This window comes from Arachis ipaensis, chromosome B06 (genome assembly GCF_000816755.2).
Source record: "Arachis ipaensis cultivar K30076 chromosome B06, Araip1.1, whole genome shotgun sequence".
NCBI lineage: Eukaryota > Viridiplantae > Streptophyta > Magnoliopsida > Fabales > Fabaceae > Arachis > Arachis ipaensis.
Window position 1 is genome coordinate 117,779,194 of NC_029790.2, and position 13,627 is coordinate 117,792,820.

General features: G+C 36.9%; 1 pseudogene; it reads left to right on the forward strand.

The window, feature by feature from the left end:
* LOC107604837 lies at positions 923–5,222 on the forward strand (annotated as a pseudogene).

The window sequence follows — 13,627 nt, forward strand, 5'->3', positions numbered from 1 at the left end:
CACTCATGACAATGGTATCATCTTAGGATTTTGATTTTGGGTAGAATTGGGGAAAATATTGTTTCTCATTTTCAAATAAAAAAGAAATGGAGAAGTAAACATTTTTTTCCCTTTTATCACGTTAGATTTCCGTCAGTCATATCACTAAATTTCGTTTAATAAAAAAGGTTTCCCTCATAGTTAGACAGATTTATAACGTTTTTAAATATTTAAAAAGTATAATTGTCATTAATAAAAATTAAGATTATTATTATGAGCGTTCTGAAAATCAAGGACATAATTGATAATTTTTATTCAATTACTTATTAACACATAAGAATAAGACGTTAAAGATGTAGAGGTTTTACCGTTTTACAATTTATTGAGTAAGCCCACGTGACTACATCGATTTATGGCGAAACTATAAAAAAGATCACATGTGAATTGTAGCAGGATAAAAGGTTTCACCATTTGTTGATTAAGTGTACAGTGCAGTAAAGTGTATACAGTTTTATTTTTAAGAGAACAACTAGGAACCAAAAACATATCAGCCAAAAATCAGCCAAAATGTGTTTGGATTCCATAAAAAATTGGGTTTTGATTTGTGTTTCCTGATCTCAAGAACAGTTTTCAAACAGATTATTCAAAAAATGATTCTAATTAAACGGTTTTGTTTATTTTTTGGCTAATCACCTTTTGGTTCGATATACTTTTCCATTTTTTTATGATGAGATTTATTTCATTTTTAGATTATAGGAATAATTAAGGAGAAGAAAGGAGTATTAGGAGCTGTAAATGGCAAAAGAGAGAGTTGCAGATGTACATCGTAAGGGTCGCCAGCTAGGTACAAAAAGCGAAGATATCTTCCCGCTGTGTACCCCACACCCGTCGCATTCATATCCTCCAGATTGCGTCTGCACCTTCCCATGCTTATCATGTGCACTTTCATCATAATCAATTCTATATCCCCACTATTCTACTCTATTCTTTACTACTACACTATACTCTCTCTCTCTTACAACACCCAACCTCTCACTTCTCTTCCCTAATTCAGTAATTCCCTTCTCCAAACCTCTCTTTCTTTTCTCATTTTAGTCCTTCTATAGTTCTATATTCTCTTTGATCATCAAAACGGTACCTAATATTCCAAAACGCAGAGAGCATCATCGTGATGATGTTGTTACCGTGCGACTACTGCGACTCCAAAACGGCAGTTCTCTTTTGCCGCGCCGACTCTGCCAAGCTCTGCATCTCATGTGACCAGCACGTGCACTCCGCCAACGCCCTCTCACTCAAGCACGTGCGCTCTCAGATTTGCGATAACTGCCGCAACGAACCTGCCGCCGTGCGATGCGCCACCGACAATCTCGTCCTCTGCAACGACTGCGACTCCGACGCACACAACAGTTCCTCCGTCGCCATCTCCCTCCACGCCCGCCACCGCCTCCATGGCTTCTCCGGCTGTCCCCCCGCCCTCGAAATCGCCGCCGCCTTAGGGATCGAGCTCAAGTTCAACTCCAACTGCAACGGCGGCTCCGGTAACACATCTGGATTCGACGAGATTAAAGGTCCGGTTGTGCCGATCGTGAAGGACAAGGTGTATGAGCAGGTGCTGGAGATGGCGAGAAGGAACGGCACGGCGGCGGATCGAAACGAAGAAGTTGAAGCTGGATTGTGCCCTGATACGCCGCCGTGCGTTCAGGGTGCTGAGGAGAAGGGTGAATTGAATACTTGTAACAGTTTTAGTAACAATAAGAGGAGTGCGAATCGTAACAACAATAACAAGAATAACGATGATGAGTTGTTGATGGAACAAACGCCGTTCACTTCTTTGTTGATGCTGCCTTCTGATGGCGGAAGCGTGAAGAGAAATGATTGCGGCAGTGAAGGGGATCTTCTCTGGAATAATTGCAATCCTGCGTATCAGCCTCCTCAGGTTTCGATTTCTTTCTTTCTTTCTTTCTTTTAGAGTATATGAATCATGTTATCAGATTTTGGTGTCAAAGAATAACAAAAAACGTATAGGGAAGGGTAATTCAGGATTAAGAATGAAGGTCGAATCAGTCAATTTGAAGTTGAAAGATCAATTTGTTCTGTTAATAACTACTTTAAGATTCGGTTCGCGTGCCTGATTCCATTGTTTTATAGAATTTCAAGCTTTTGTATTATTATTATTAAATTTAATTTAATTATTTGTTTTTGAAGGTTTGGTTATAACTGGGGGGGAAAAAATTAATGGGTAATGATGGCTTCAAGCTGCAAGGCTGGATGGATAGAGTTGACAAAATAGAGATCTGGGTTTATAGCCTTTTCTGTATTTGAGACGTGTCATAGTGCCTTAGTGTGTATTTAGGATGAGTGTTTGTATTAATATGAAATAACATGACGAACTAGTTTATTAGTCTGTTTCAAAATTATTAGTGTTAGAGTTTCAGTTTACTTTAATTTTGAATGGGTGGGTTTTCTTAGTCAATCTTGATTACTTGGACAACTAGGCCTGCTAACCTTTCGTTGTCATTTACTTTGATACTTTTCTAAATGATCGTTTCGTTCAAGCTTAAATTTTATTTAGTCAATGGTCACCCCAATGATTGCCAAAATAGGTAGTTGATTGTAGGGTTTCCTTTACATGATGATATTTAAGCTTGAAATTTGACAACAAAGTTTCTTGATCAAGTCCCTTTATACTTTTACCATCATGCATTTTCATTATGCTAACTATCTCAAAGCTTCTTTATGCTTCAACTTGAGGTAAAAAATTATAGGTAAGAATAGCCTTAAGCTCTTTGTAAAACTGTAAATCTGTAAATCTGATCTGCAAATCATTGAAAGTATACTCTTTCATTGCTTCTCTTTAATTGTATTTGAATTTTATGCCTTCCCCTTAAGTTAGGGGCATTTTTATATTTTGTGCTTATAATCAAACTTACTGTGGAGTACTATGTATTGGTGTGTGTAAACATGGAATGAATGGATTTTAGGGATGAAATATATGCTAATTAGTGCTATACATTACGTTTTCCCTCCCTGCAGGTATGGGATTTTCAGTTACAAAAATCAAGAGATATATCAACTCCTCAACAATTGATGATATTCTATCAAGAAATGTAAGTTATTATTTGCACTGAATGATTTTCATTTTATGCATAGTTTTATATTTGTCTTTACTCATGCGGGTTGCTAGAGGAGTCCACTGAATTGCGGTTTTTATGGAAATGCAATGAAATGACTTTGAACTGTAAAGACCTGCTGAGCTTCATTTGGTTGGGTTCACTAATGTGGAAGATGCTTGAGCTTGACCAAATACTGTATTGGTTCTTGTCTTCCTATACTGATGTATATGCTAGATTCTGAGATTTTGACTGAGTTTAATCATAATGAATCCAAATGTTGCACCAAATTAAAATTGAAAAAGATAAAATAAAATCAACATTGAAAGTGAAAGTTGCAGTACATGTGGGCTTATGGCTTTGAAATCTAAACACACTGACAAAATTGTGGGCCTTTAGAGCTTTCATTTGAAGTGTACCTACTCCAGAGTTCACATGGGGAGGGACAATGGAGGATGACATGATTTTATTGCTGTAGATGCACTGAAAGTCTTGCAAGTTGCATTGTGATGTTCCCTATTTTTAACCTATAAGCTATATACACTACAAGCACACACAACAGCAGATCGATTGTGATGTCACAAATTTAATTCTACTTCACTTTCTCAGCTTGAGATGGTACTTTAAAAATAGTCATGTAATGATAGTATTAATATGCTGTGACTCTGTAAACCCTATTCCAGATGGCAGTGTTTGGCTTGCAACTTTATTGATTTCATGAATTGGGAGCTGAAATTGAAGTGAGCTTGCTAACTAATCAATTTACATGAAACTTGGGCTTTTACCTGGTTTTTGTCATTCATTATTGCCCCATATATCGCCGAGAGAGAGTAATGAATCAATTATTTTTTTTTCTTTTTATGAAAAATTTTCAGAATCAATCGGATCAGTCGTCTTCAAACCATGTGATGAAGAACGAAGAAAGCAACAAGAAACCTAGAGGTGGATTATCATCAGAGTCCAAATTGGTTGAACCCATAACATACAGTAGCACCAACAATGCCGCATACATGGAGCATCTCGTGAGTGGGAGTGAAAATGTTAGCACCATAAAGGACAAGGTTAACTTTGAAGAGCTGACTAAAAATAGAGGGGATGCCATGTTACGCTACAAGGAAAAGAAGAAAACTCGAAGGTATAATTCATTTTATAATATATTGTTTTCTGCACATTTAAAACGTGTTTCTACTTGGACACCAACTTTATCAGTCGGTAGATACATCAATGATGATGTCTTCACATGAAGATCACATTATAAATAGTTAGATGGTTCAATCAAATATATTTAGTCAAACATGTCAATTCATCTAATAGTTCACAATGTGATTTTATGTGAAGACATCATCATTGAAGTATCCACCTTATCACTCACTATTAATCACCTATTCACCAGAATTGGATCTTCTCTTTTTTTAACTTCACTTGAGGGTGTAAAGTGTGATTTTTCACTATACAGTTTATAAGTGAGACTAAGAAAAAACATGAAAGAGAAAATAATATAATTAAAAATCACACTTTATTTATACCTTCAATTGAAGGAAAAAAAATTGAGAGGATTTACTCACTCATCTACTTTCTACTTCTACACCCTTAGCTTTGAATGCTCCAAAAAATTTGTTTTGCCCAGCAAATGGTGGAGCCCATGCTACGGTACACGTTTTTATTGTGCTTAACTGCTTATTAACTGGTGGATCCCATGCTACGGCACACTTCTGTCAATCAATACTGAAAATTCAATCGATTTCCAGTTACACACTTATACATAAAGCACTGTCTATTTTGATTTTTGACCCTCAGGCCTCAGTATGTTTTAAAGCATGTCCTTTATTTTATTTTTGGAAATATCACATTTTTTTTCATCTCAAAAGACAGGAATTTAATTTTGTGCAGGTACGATAAGCACATTCGCTATGAATCGAGAAAAGCGAGGGCTGATACGAGAAAAAGGGTGAAAGGACGATTTGTGAAGGCAAGTGATGCAAGTGATGTTCAAAACGAAGAATGATATTAAGAAATGTGACACTAGTTCATGGCCCTTTGTGTAAATATATCTTTACACTAAATGAGAAATAATATATTGTAGTTTTCTTTAGAAACTCCCTGAGTATTTATTGATTTGTTTGATTCGTGTTTTGGGTGGATGGTTTATTTGAAGTTTAGTTGGTTAACGTGTAGTGTATCGGAGTAAACCAGTCAATTAAATTGGTTTGGATAGGTTCAGATAACCGATTCACTTGAGGCAAAATCAGATATCGTTCATTCATGCGTAAGAATTGAAGTTTAAATTTAATTATTGTCAATGTAATAAAAAAAAAGACCTTAATTTCGGAGCAGAGATGGACATCACAAATATTTGGAGAGAAAACAAGGATATTCAGTGGATAGCAAGAAATAGTTTATGGATTTTAGTGGGGGATAGAATGGACAGTATGGAAGGAAAACTAGACTTTGGGGGGACCCTACCAAATTTTCGAGTTCTGCTGTTTCTAGGATGTCGTTATTATATGCGATTACATGAAGGCAAAATGAAGGTCGGGGACTTGCACTTTTAAGCCTAATAATTTTTACAACATTTGCATGTGTCCTCTTTATTTTTATTTTTTTTTTTTATTTCGTTTGGTAGAAATAGAACAGCTAGTAATTACTTTCATTTGCATTGAGTTCCTTTTTTTTTTTTTTGAGTGGTCACTTTAGTTTTATATTTTTGTTTATTTTTTTGTTTCTTAAAGTTACAAATCCTTCCTTTTTCTTTCATTCTTTCTTTCTTTTTTGGTTGTTTATAAGAGTAGATTCTAGTGATCAAAATCAGTTTAGAAGAAAATGTTACGACTAGCTAAGAGTCTAGGACAGTTAACTTTGTTAGCTAGCTTACTGTGCAAGGTATTGACTCTGCATAAACTAAAAGAAAATTAACTAAAGTGTAGAAATTTTAAAAAGTAAAAAAAAGAGAGAAATTTTGAGGCTAAAATTTTTATATATGGATAATTTTAATGTGAAATACAAAAATATTTGATGATTTTGGTGTTCTACAGGGTTGTGGTAGTAGCACAAAATGTCACTAACGTTTTGCAATAAAAAAAATTATTTTAATTATTAAAACACAAAACGTCACTGACGTTTTGTTAAAAAAATATTATTTTAATTGAAGAAACACAAAACGTCATTGACGTTTTGTAAATGGCCATAGTTGTGTTCAACACACAGTTTGGTTCATGACGAAGGATTTCACCTCTAGTAATACAATATTAAAAAGAAAAAGTTCAAATTTTGAAATCCAAAATCCTAAAATTAGGCTAGCTCTTCGTGACTTGTATTTCCTCCATTGGTGTGGTAAACAGAGTTGATCTTCTGGTCAAGATTGGGCCCTGGTGTGGGTATGAAGGTGCGCTAGTCCAAAAATCAGACTCAAGAAATCTGCCATGCTAGTGTTGCCAGCAACTAATTTGGGTTGGCTAAATAGTCAAATTATTCGTCCGTTTAAACTAGGGTCGGAGATTCAAATCCCGTCTTATGCAGCAACTCATAGCCAGTAACAGATCTTTAAATAGAGCTCAGATCTATGATAGATTAATTTTTAATATATCAGATTAGAAGATACTGTAGGAAATAAACTGTCACCATTACTACATGCACGGTCTCAATCTTCATGTGAAAAATTTAATGATAAATACGAAAGAATTGATGTGAATGCAGGAGGTAATTCTTTAGCTATCTACAACGTACAAAGAGGTAATAATCTATCCCATGGTCTCCTTAGTAACGTAATATATGAATTAATTAATTAAAATGGTACAAGTTAAACTTCCCCATATATAAAAATGAGAAGGTTTAGGGGTCAGCAACTTTTGTATTTTGTGGCCAACACTTAATCATTAAAAAAAAAGTAAGTGATCTCCCACCATTAGATGTAATCTCACACCATTAAAATCACTATTGATGGCCAAATTAATGGTTACAAAACACAAAAGTTGCTGCCCTCTAGCGCTCCTCTATAAAAATATATGTTATACATATACTCAATGCATTAAAGTTAAGTTCAAATTGTTTGGCAAATTTAAGGTGAGATAGTGTCAAAATACATCTCCAGACCTCCTTGGTCATTACTACTGCTTAGCTTATATTGTATGGGCATACATTCTTGGAAGGTGATATATGATGGGACCCACTAGTTTCTTCGTCCTTAATCCATGTTCCAAGATTTCCATGTCTAACCTAGGACCGACCTTACGTTATATAAACGTCTCATATCATATATCCATGCAAGCCTGGCCAATCGCATTTTTAAACATATGTAAATCCAATACAAAGAGAGATCTTTTGCTGCATTTTAATTTGTAAGGTTTCCAAGGTCAACCATTTTTATTAAAGAAATTGCATTGTAAAGCTTTTATACATCGAATATATGGTAACTTATTGTATTGTAGAGTATGTTAAGTTGTTAACAAGTACTCGTAGCAAAATTTTTAAATAAAAAAGAAAGAAAGAAAGACCGAAAGAGAGTAGGGAAATGTTTTCCTTACGAAGGGTATGACAATGCTATGGGATCAAAGTAACATGGCTTCATCACATCTTTAATAGGTAATTTATACATAGTTTTATTTATTTATTTTTCATTATTATTACTTCTCTTTGTTTTAAGATATTTGATTAAAAACAAAAGAATAATATTAAGTAACTAACTTTTTTTTAACTAACATCAGCCAATTTTTTTAAAATTATTATTATTATTATCTTAAATTTTAAATTCGAAATTATAAATCGGGCCTGTGCACCAATATTGTCCCTCAGTTTTCAAATACTCTAAATGCACCTTCCAATTTGAACTCCATGCGAAATCCTGGTCCTTCCACCCAATTGCAGCATGACTCAGCAGCCGGAGCGCTGAGCTGGCGATTCCACCTCTACGTAGGCCACCCGAACGACGTCGTTTTGCTTGGAGGGGGTGGATGAATCAGAACGGTGTCGTTTTATGATAGAGAGGATTTGAAAGGTTGCTTGGGAAAAGGGTTTATCATTTGTTAGTCTTTCTTCTACTTCTCTTCAAACGTTTCTTCTCCCTTTCGTCCAGAGAATGCTGTCACACTAGGGCACGTTCTGGTTAGTGCTTTTCTGAGCTCATTGGCAGGAGAAGGAAGGATGCCAATCGTAGGAAGTTGGTGAACCAGAGGATATCATCATCGTCAGCATCAACAAGGTTAGAAATACAGTGTGTAGTTGAAGTTAAATTTTTTTTTTTGGGTTTTCATTGATGGCTCTTCAGGTGATGTCATTACAAGAAAATGAGACATTTGTAACAAAAATTTTGTAACAAATTTAAAATTGTTACAAAAAATTATTTTTTTGGAACAAAAATTAGTAATTGTTACATAATAATAATGTTTTGTAACAACAATACAATTTGTTACAAAACGTTTTGATATTTTGTAACGACTTGATTTTTTGTTACAAATTATATTGGCTTTTGTAACGAACCAGTGTTTTGTTACAAAATTTTAAAATATTTTGTAACAAAAGATGAAATTGTTGCAAAAGTTTAAAATATTTTGTAACAAAAAATTAATTTGTCACAAAATTCAATATTGTTTGTAATAAATTATTTGTTTGTCACAAAATACAAGAATTTTTGTAACTAAAAAAATTATTTTAAAATATTAAAATCTTTAAGATAATTTTATTTTATTTTAAAAATTTTATAATTTAAATTAAAAATAATTATTTGGGCTCATTGATATGTTGATAAATAAAATCTTATGCGTTTTGAAAGTAATCTTTATAGTATTATATTTAAATCTTAAATTGTTATTCTATCTCAAATATTTTGTAAAAGTTGTTATATTACTCGTATATATTTTACCTTAACCCTGAATTCCTAATTAAAAACCTAATTTTGCCCTAAATTAACGAAACATACGCACAAACAGAATGGGAAAGAATAGAAACAGGGGAAGCTCGAAGGGGAAGAGAGAGAGCTCGGGGAAGAAAAAGGAAGAAGAGGAAGAAGGGGGTCGTCGTCGGGGGAGGAGGAGACTGCCGCCGTCGTGAGCCATCACTGCGCGTTGCCGTCGAGTACACGGACCAGAGGGAGACGCGAGCAGTGACCGAGAGGAAGCTCCGTCCTCGTCACCGTTCCATCGTCGCTGTTGAAGCCAACCTCGTTGTCGTTGAAGAAGCTGCGCGTTTAGCTGAATCGTCGCGGCTAAACCGCTGCTGTGCCGCCATCAAGTCTGAGTTGAAGAAAGGAGACATGGAGTCGGCGTCGCCCAGAGAGAAATGCAACAGCGTCTGCTACTGCTACTGCTACTGCATCTGCCCTTGATCCTGCCACTCTTGTGGAAGTGGATATCCAGCAGGCTGAGATTGATCTGTCTCAGCCCTCATACTCTGAAGCAGAAGACTCCCAAAAGGTATTGTGTACAATAATGCTTCATGTAATGTGTTTTTATTATTTAGCATTCATCTTATTTTCTAGGCCTTATTACTGTCTGCATTGCAGGAGCATCAACACAAAAGGAAGACACCTACAAAACTTGGAAAACTGCCACTTAGAAGAAGGTCACCTACTCCGATTGGCTCTACATCATTAAATCCAATGGAGGGAGCTAGTGATGCAACTGCAGCACGGTTGGCCAACTTCCTCAAGTTTGTGCCCACCGCAGGGTTCAAACCGCCAAGAAAGAAGTGATTATGTCCATAGCTTTAGGTTGAAATTGCGAAAGTTTACGTGTTTTGTGAAACAATTATCTTTGTCTTTTTTGTCTGGTCATGGTGATTCATAGACACCTCTGCAACTTTTAAATACTAACTAAGTTGCTGGAATATAGCTGAAACAATGCTCAGTATTTTTTTGCTTGTTCTTGTGATCACTGCATTATTGCAGACTTTTATATGAACTAGTGTTATTGTCATTCAGTTATGAATTATGCCTTATGTTAGCTTTCGCTATTGTTGCTTATCTAACATAATTGGGTGTTCAATTCCGTTTACAAAAACAAAACCAAATAGAAACATTCCACCAACCAACACATTCAATATATCAAAATCAATCTAATACCAATTACATTGTTTATAAAATGGAATAAACTAACATCATGGTTCTGTGCTTCAGTTCTGAGCCTAATCAAACCTTCAACAGTAACATCAACACAAACACAAATAACACGAATACCCCTAAACCAAGCACTTGGACCATCACTTTTACATTTTTCACATCTGCTTCCAGTTTATCCACCTTCCATGCAATGTTCATCTTCATCCCACCATGCTCATCTTCTTCATCAGACTTCACCGGCACCTCATCATGTACAGAGTCTGCCTAGACAAATAACCCACACCAATTCTTTTCACTAGTCTGCAGATATGCATCAACCTTATCAAACAACTACCTCAAATAACCAACACTTGAAATTTCAGCCAGTAAATGCACTCACATTATAATTCGGACACCCGAAGAACGGCTTATTAAGATGAGTCTTCGTCCCTGACCACCGAAGGACAGGCCTGCACCCACAACCGCACCACTCTGGAACTGCTGAATGCCGGCTACGCACATTGTTCCTTTTCCAGTTTCTGGTCGCAGATAAGCAATTCAACCTTCTAGAAGCGTGACTGTCACTCATAGTGGGAGAGGAGGAAGAAGAAGAATAATAGGATGAAATCGAACAACAGTCAGACCAAGCAGAGGGTAGAAGCCGAAGACCTTAAGCTGGATGACGAACTAATTCATAGAGGAAGAAGGAAGAACTACGTTAGGGTTTATAATTGGTACCAGGGACTAATTTGGGGATTTTTGGATCATATTCCACATCAGCTAGCCGTTTAAGGTGACCTACGTGGAGGTGGAATCGCCAGCTCAGCGCTCCGGCTGCTGAGTCATGCCGAAATTGGGTGGAAGGACCAGGATTTCGCAAGGAGCTCAAATTGGAGGGTGCATTTAGAGCATTTGGAAATTGAGGGACAACATTGGTGCATGGGCCCAATCCGGAGGACCACTTTGGGGATTTACTCTGTAAATTTTACATGAATCCCCCAAATTCAAAAACGTTACGTAAATGTTTCCATGCATGTTTTTATGTAAATAAATTTGAATTTGACTTGATAGTATTAAATCGAATGTATTTGATTCAAATTAGTTGATGCACCGGATTTACATGTAAATCGAATTCATTGAATTCAAATTAGGCTAACTTGAACTAAATCGAATCAAGATGCTTTGAATTACATTGAGCACTACTAAATCGAATTAAATAATTTTGATTTAGTTACCCTAAGTAAATCAAATGAAATAAAGTCAATTTATACTCAATAGTGACTAGTGGTAAATCGAGTCCAATAGGTTCGATTTACTATGAAATGTCCTACATGTATAAATCGAAAGAAATTAATTTAATTTAGTATATTCCTAACTTATAAAAATACGAGTTGAACGTGAATTTCTCATTATAGTGGGACTCACAATGGCTGGTGATGAGAGATTTTTAGTTATGGTGCACTATAGAAGGTCGATTAAGAAAAAAATGCGATCGAAAATTAAATTTACTAATAAGGATCCATTGAGTATTTTTCCCAAACCTTTGACGAGTTTCACCAAGTTTCCGAATACTATACTCCAAAAAATGGGGCTACATGGCGTGTGGAGAAGTTATTCTACAGAATCCCAATTTTTGTGTTGTGCGATGATGTGAAGTACGATTCATTTGTCATAGGCAGTGACGAAGATTTGCAAGTTCTATTCCATTGTCGTCGTCAGTTTCCCGAGGTGAGGACCCTTGAGCTATCGCCAAGCTTGTAGATATGGTTTGTAGTTCAGGAGGTTCGAACCAAAATCCTTAATCCTCAGCAATGCCAACCTGCTCTAGTTCAGTGCCTCTTGGTGCCTTGTCATATGTGCCGGTGATTGCAAATGAGGCAGTTTTAGTTGCATCTCCGTCCTTTGCAGATGATCTAAACCGCAGTCGTGATGGAGAAATAGGTGATACTCGACCCTTGGGTGAGCTTGCAATTGCGATGGCCGGTACTCTGTTATGGTCTCGGTTTCCGGAGAGGGTGAAGTACCGAATGATGTTGAGGATGTACTGCATGATGATGATAATGATGTGGAGCCCTCCACGATTGCTAATGATAGTGATGATGACATAGCAAGGACTACTCCAGTTGTGGGTAGTGGAGCATCTAGTTCAGGAATTCAACAGTACCCTCACACTTTTCAACTTTGGACTTGGATGCCATGGTACAGCAATGGGATCCGGGAGTACCTGTTGGTTTTGGGGCTAGCGATACACAAAATACAGGAGCTCTAGATGAGTTCTAGGTTAGTCAGCAATTTCAGGATAAAAAAGAGGTCCTGTTAAGCGTGAAGACTTATAGCATCCGCCGTGGGTTGAGTAAAAAGTGTTGGAATCCGATCATCGCAAGTACTATGGGAAGTGTAAGGAATCCGGCAAAGGGTGCACATTGGATGATTCAGATCAGTCTCTGCCAGCACAGAAGTATTTGGGAGATAAAACGGTACAATAGACCTCATACTTGTTTGGCTATATCGATATCTAGTGACCACAGGATGCTTGATTATCATGTGATATCGGCCTTCATACTGCCTATGATTAGAGCTGATGATGCCGTCTCGATCAAGGTACTACAGAATGCAACAGAGGCATATTTCAATTTTAGGCCGACTTACAGGAGAGTTTGGTTGGCTAAGTAGAAGGTCGTGGCACAAATTTACGAAGATTAGAAAAAGACATATAATGATTTGCCGTAATAGGTACTGGGTGTGCAGATCATGATGCCAGGTAGTGTCGCATTGTTAAGGACGAGTCCTATGCGAGTCGGTGGGCAAGTGGATGAGACATCAGCTTATTTCCATCGGCTTTTTTGGACATTCCCACCGTGTATCGAGGCCTTCCGTCATTGCAAGCCATTGGTTAGTGTCGACAAGACTCATTTGTACGGTAAATACGGGGGAACACTGCTCATCACGATTGCTCAGGACGGCAACTCCAATATCATTCCTGTTGCATTCGCACTTGTGGAGGGTGAGAATGCAGAATCATGATCATTCTTTCTATCTCACATTTGGCAGCATGTAATGCTTCAACCGAGTATTCTAGTCATATTGAATAGGCACAATGGGATAAAGGCTGCATTGGAGGCTCCTGATGGTGGTTGGCTTCTGCCTAATGCATACCGGACATTTTGTATCCGTTACGTGGCTGCGAATTTTGCCCTAAGTTTCAACGACAAAGATGCATGAAGGTTTTCAGTGAGACTGAGGTCGAGTTTCACTACTGGTTCGACATCCTCTGCTCTAAAGACCCTACAATGTGTGACTGAGCTCGGGACGAAGGTTGGAGATTCGGGCATATGACTACAAATATCTCGGAGTGTATAAACTCGATACTAAAGGGTGTAAGGTACCTTTCAGTGTGTTCGTTGGTGAAGTCCACTTATGGGAGATTGGCCGAGCTATTTGTTCGCAAAGGAAGAGAGGCCTAAACTACTTTTCGCTAAATATAAAACTAATAACTTAAAAAATTTAACAG